The following is a 6,567-nucleotide window of genomic DNA, read 5'->3' as shown; positions in this document are numbered from 1 at the left end:
TTTTCTTATCTATGTTTATAAAATAATTTGAATTAAATTATTTATGTAAAAAATATTAGATAAAAAAAGAGTATTTAGAAATATCAAAATATATTTTAAAAAATATATTTGAACTTTAGAAATTTCAATAAAATATATTTCAAAAAATGTATTTAAACTTTTTAAATTTAAATTAATTTTTAATTTTTAATAGCAAATATTTTTCATATTTTGAGTTTGAAAATCATTATAATTCTCATTTTTTGTTTTTGATTGCTTTGCAGAAACTCATGGGCTTTGACATGCTTAGTGAAATTTTCACCTTGTTAACATATAACTTTAGTAAAAAATCTTTTAGTTCATAATTAAAGAGGAGTGGCTTTATTGGGAGAAAAGTTTTGCATGAGACGTCTTTAACTAACCCCTTGAATGCACATAATAAATAGGATTTCTACATCCCTCGAGCTTTGTAAAAGCCAAAGAATACTCACACGGAGTTTGTTGCCTTGTATTTGGTTGCTATAGGTTTGGATGATACTCTATGAAGCACTGAGACTCTATCCTGCACCAACAACGCTAAGGAGGGAGGCACTCACTAAGATGAGATTGGGTAATGATTTGGTGATACCACAAGGATCGATGGCCATAGTGCCCATCCTTGCCTTCCATCACGATCCTAAATATTGGGGCCCTGATGCTCATGAATTTAATCCACAACGTTTTGTTGATGGCATTGCCAAAGCAACAAAAAATTCTAACTTTTATGCCATTTGGTATGGGCCCTCGCACTTGCATTGGCCAAAACTTCGCTCTCTTGGAGGCTAAATTGGCTCTCACCATCATTCTCCAGTGGTTTATATTGTATATTTCCCCTACCTATGTACATGCCCCTATCACTGTCTTGAGCTTACAACCTCAATACGGCATGCAAATTCTATTTCAAAAGCTAGCTCCCTAGCTACTAAGATAAAACACGGGCCCTTTGCAAACATATCTCAACTCAATGCACCTCATGAGCTATGATTTATAGTCATGATTATGTATTTAGTGCAAGGCATGTGGTTGACTCTGGTTCACTCTTCTAATTTGTTATATAAAAAATTTGATCGAATTGTAGATAAGAATTTCTTTGACTTCAAGCAGTGTGAGTTGTTAAATTATTTAACAAGTCCTTGTACTTTTATTTGTCATTGGCATACACCTCATAATAAATAACTGTCATGAAATTTTGTAAATTGTTGTGCATATTAGATATATAAATGCAAAATACTTAAAACTTTGAAATTATTCAATATTAGATCTTTTGATTTGGATTGTGTTTGGATGTTGAAGCCAACATTGTTATTTTCAAATGAGCATCAAATTTTGTATGCTTTTATATTTCTTAGTGCCTCTATCATAGATTGCGTGGGTTATTACACTATTAGGTGTCGAAAGTGTAAAACTATTTCCAAGGTTTGCCATAAGGGGAGAAAATCAAATTTATAATTGAGATCTCAAATTCATTAGCATGCTCACGATAACTTATGCTTGCTAGGTATTTTTAATTGCATAAAAATTATCACATCAGAAGGCCCAAGTTTTCAAACTATCCTAATATTCTACTGATTGTTATCTATCTGTCCACTATCAATACCCCTTCGCATCATCATGCTATTTTTTGCACCACACACAAGTAGACACATGGCACCATATAGGCCTCCATTACAATATGTTAAGTAATGGACTGGGTTGAGCACACATGGTGCTTCACAGTCTCACAGTCGTATACATGGACCAACATAGTGTGGCCATCCCACAAGTGGGTGTAGCCAATGGCAAATCCATTTTAGACATGCACCATAACAAGCACCGAATGCGATGTCCAATGCAATAAAGGCCTCCTTACTATGTTGTCCATTTATCAGTGTTTATGTATTTTGTCCTACTCAACTCATCTTGGGGATCTTGAAGTGCCATCATTGAAGCACTCAGCTTCACCTCACATTCTTTGAAAGCAAAAATTTACCTCACATTTTTTGAAAGCAAACATTTATGAAACCATCTATAGTGACAATATACTATAGTTATTGGCATGCATCGTCATCATCATTACTCCATAAGAGGAGACGTGGTAGAGGAGAAAGAGAGGGAAAGTAGAGTGGGTGATGGCAGAGTGGGAGTGTAAGAATGGGGAAAGGAACTTAGGCCGGTTCCATATGGGAGCCATTTGCAAAGGACTGAACCAGGGGAGTCTCTATAGGATCATTGATAGGGGGAGGAGTGTCCATCTTGAGATTTGTTTATTGGAAATTCTCCTTCTGTGCTAGGATCTGATGACCCATATCCATCATGGATTCATTATATTCAGTATGTAGAGGTTCATCTTCTTCTGAATCTTCTAGAAGTGACCATGCCTAAGCAAGGAAAATGGCCTATTTTTTTGCATATTCCTCCTCTTGTTGAACATAGGCTGGGACCTGTTTAGTGAGTTGTTCCAAAAGTTAGAGGTTGTCCCCATGCTCCTGCAGATAGCAAAATAGCATTAGAATCAATCTTTTCATTTATTGAAAACTTTAGCGCACCTTTGAGCCCAGATGCACCACAGTGCATCACTTCGAATATTGTTATGATTGGAAGGTGCCCTAGTAGGAGAATCGCCACAAATATTTTTCTATCTTCTCCCCCCCATTTTGTATCGCCTCCTCCTTCTTCTTTCTCCCTTTCTCTCCCTCTTTTCCATCTTCCCTCCCATGATTTCGTCCTTCCCCCCCATTTTCCATCGCCTTTTGCCTTTTCGCTCACTTTTTTCTCCCCTTCCCTCCCTTCTATTCCTTTTCCCATCCTTTCTTCCCTTCCACTAGCCTGCTCCCTCTTCCTCCCTTCTGTTCTCTTTCTTCCCTCCTTCCTATTAGATATCAATGCTCCACTCGTGTAACTACGTGGGAACAAGCTAACTCTACTTGTAAGCCCCCCATATGAGGAGAACGCATTTGAGTAGCTCGGTTATCCGGTAGGTCCTGGTTTACACCAGATGGGGGCCATGTGTGGCCTGATGGCTCGACGGTTTCAGATAGAGTTGGCACACTGCCAACTAGGCTACATGCAAGTGTGGGAAGGCATCCCATGACTGACCGCACTAAGGGTAGATGGAGCATTTCCCGGGGTAGCCTACTCTCGGGTTGCGGGGCCCGTTTGGAGCCTCAGATGATCTCGGATGGCTCTGGGCCAAACGAAAACCGAAGGTGAGTGGCTCTATTTTGCACACCGATTCTATCGTGTGGTCGGTGGCCTATTTCGAGACCGACCCCCAGTCGACCGTTTTGGGCAGATTGGGTCAGTCACCCAATTGGGTCCAACCGACTACGATTGGTGGCTATATAAGAGCAAGCCTGTGAAGCCCATCATGGCTAGGAGGCAGTGCCATCTATTGTATCAGTTCAACAGTAATCAAATTTTTGATTCTCCATACTATCTGTTTTTCTCTCTTGCGTACGAGATCCTGGTATCTGTTGAGCACAGACGTTGTATTGTTTTTGTACATGGTATCAGAGCCTGGACTCTAGCAAGAAGATTTGGTAGTGTGTTTTTGTTTTGCGAGCAGATTGTGAGAGATGGCCCAGCCCGCAAGATTGCGAATCCCATCGTTCGGCGAAAGCGGAAAGTTGGACGGCTCTAACTATCCACTTTGGAAGTTCAAGATGAAGATCATCCTAAGCACATATGAGCTTTGGGATACTGCTATTGGGGTGGACCTGAAACCGATTCCGAGATCGAATCCGGCCACAATGCAGCACAACAGATAGTACCAACTGCGGATGAGATTCTCGTGTGGATAAGAAGAAATGCTATGTCTATTGTCTGTAGTGTAAGTGATTCCGTCATGGTGTTAATTCAACATGTTACCATAGTGGAGGAGGCATGGACGGTCTTGAAAAATCAATATGAGACCACGAATCAGACATGGATTCAGAATCTTGAGATAACTCGTGAACGAGAAACTGTCTGAGTCTAAAACGACAGAGAAGTTCATCACTAGGGTGAAGAATCTGTGCGATCAGATGACTACAATTGGCATCACCATCACCAGCGAGAATCTGGCACAAAGGTGCATACACATTCTCCCACCAAAGTACGATGGTCTTGTTACGGCGCTAAATACAAAAAACAGAAGTCTGCCCCTCAACTTTGAGGATTTCAGCGCAATGCTTCTGGAGGAGATGCGTCAAAAGACGAGGACTGGAGAAGATTCGGCTTTCTACGCTGGATCAAAGAAAGGTAAGGGTAAGGACTCTGGTAACCCATCTTCTTCTGATAATAAAAAGAGAAAGAAGAAGATCAAGTGCTTTTATTGCAACAAGGCAGGGCACAAGCAAAATGAGTGCCGAAAGTAGATTGCAAATAAGAAGAACGAAGTAAAGAAAGAGTCCAGCAATAACGCGTAGGTAGTACCAGTAGACCTGTTCGTAGCAATTGAGGAGATTTGCACGGAGGCAGTTCATGTACCTGCGGATGAACCGTGGATTATTGACAGTGGTGCATCATGCCACATGACCAGTCGGAAGGATTGGTATACCTCTCTACAACCGGTAGGGAATGACATCCTAGTAGCAGTCGGCAATGATGCAAAATGTCCAGCAAAAGGACAAGGTACGATTGCTCTCAAGTCAGATGGAGTTGTAAAACCATTGTCCGATGTTCTTTATGTGCTAGATATCAAGAGGAACTTGTTGTCGGTTTGTGCGATCATAGATCGGGACCTCAAAGTTCACTTTGATAAGAATGGCGCACAGATTTTGGATCGTCAAGGGAAGGTCCTTGGTAAAGGTACACAGCACAACAACATCTATGAACTCTCAGCTTTCAGTGCTTGAGCGAATGTGAAGAACACTAAGCTATGGCATGAGAGGTTTGGTCATCTAAACCTTAGTTCTTTAAAGGAGATGCATAAAAGTGGAATGATTGTAGACCTACCAGGAATTGCAGATTTGCCCGATGTATGTGAAGCTTGCATGATGGGCAAGTAGCATTGGCATCCCTTTCCTAAAGAGGCCAGCAGGGCAAAGGCTCCTCTAGAGCTCGTTCACATGGACCTCTGCAGAAAGATGGAGATGGAAGCTTTGGGTGGTTCCTACTACTTCGTGACGCTGATTGATGACTATAGTAGAAGGATATGGATATACTTCATGAAGACTAAAGACGAGGCTTTTAGTAAGTTCAAGGAATGGCATGTAATGGTCGACAAAGAATCGGGGAGGAAGGTGAAGAAGTTGAGATCAGACAGAGGTGGAGAGTTCACATCAACTAAATTCGAGAGTTACTATAAAAGTCACGGGATCAAGAGGTAGAAACCCCCGCCACATACATCATAGCAAAATGTAGTAGAACACAAGATGCGCATCATCTGCAAAATGGGCCAGAGTATGATGAAAGGGAAAGATTTACCAAAGACTTTCTGGGCCAAAGCATGTAACACTACAATTTACATTCTGAATTGTAGCTACACGAAGGCTGTGAACGGGGTGACTCCACTGTAGGCCTTTTCTAGTAAGAAACCTTCAATTGCACATTTCAGAGTTTTTGGATGTGACTGTTTTGTGTATGTCCCTGATGCTAACAGGACCAAATGGGAACCGAAGAGCCGAAAGTGTATTTTCTTGGGCTACAGTGAAGAGGCGAAGGGTTACTGTCTCTATAACCCTGTTACCAAGAAGGTAATTGTAAGTCGCGATGTGGTCTTCTCAGAATAGCCGCATCAATTGGAGGAGGATGCTTCCTTCCCAAACAACCAGGGCCAGGATATCCCTATAGTACTACCACCAACAACAGACCGAACTCCCCCAATGGTGCTTGGGAGGATTCAAGATAAAGAAGATAAAGAAGAGCTTGCAGAACCACAATGGCAATGGCCATTCCCGAAGTGGGTAAAGCAGCTTTTAGATGGCAAAGAACCTCCAGCCATTGAGGAGGAACCATCCGAACACCGCCGATCCAAGAGATTAGAGGAGCAAAGAAGGGCGCAGGAACACTTGGTCAACTACGCGTTGATGACAGAGGTGATCCGTGCTGAAGAACCCAAGTGTCTTAAAGAGGCACAAGGTGATGATAGGTGGATGGAGGCTATGCAGTCGGAGTATGGCTCCATAATAAAGAACAACACTTGGGACCTTGTGGATCGACCACCAAAATGCAAGGTAATCGGAACCAAGTGGGTGTACAAGACCAAGTACAAGTCCGACGACACATTGGATAAGTACAAGGCTCGGCTCATGGCAAAAGGATTCGCACAGGTACATGGTTTTGATTATCAGGATACTTTTGCTCCCACAGCTTGACTAACCACAATTCGCAGTGTTTTGGCTTTACTTGCCCTGGGAAGTTGGCCCGTGTTTTAGATGGATGTAAAATCTGCCTTTCTGAATGGAGATCTCAAGGAGGAGGTATACGTGGAACAACCACCAGGTATAGAGATCCCCGCTTTAGAAGGTAAAGTCTGTAAACTGAAGAAGGCACTTTACAGGCTGAAACAGGTCCCACGAGCGTGGTACCAATGACTTGATGCCTACTTTCTTCAAAAGGGTTCAGGAGGAGCCCATCTGATGCAAATTT

The sequence above is a fragment of the Dipteris shenzhenensis genome, chromosome 3 (genome assembly GCF_047967505.1).
Source record: "Dipteris shenzhenensis isolate YYH24624 ecotype China chromosome 3, Dip_SZ_1.0, whole genome shotgun sequence".
NCBI lineage: Eukaryota > Viridiplantae > Streptophyta > Polypodiopsida > Gleicheniales > Dipteridaceae > Dipteris > Dipteris shenzhenensis.
Note: the sequence above shows the minus strand (reverse complement) of the source record.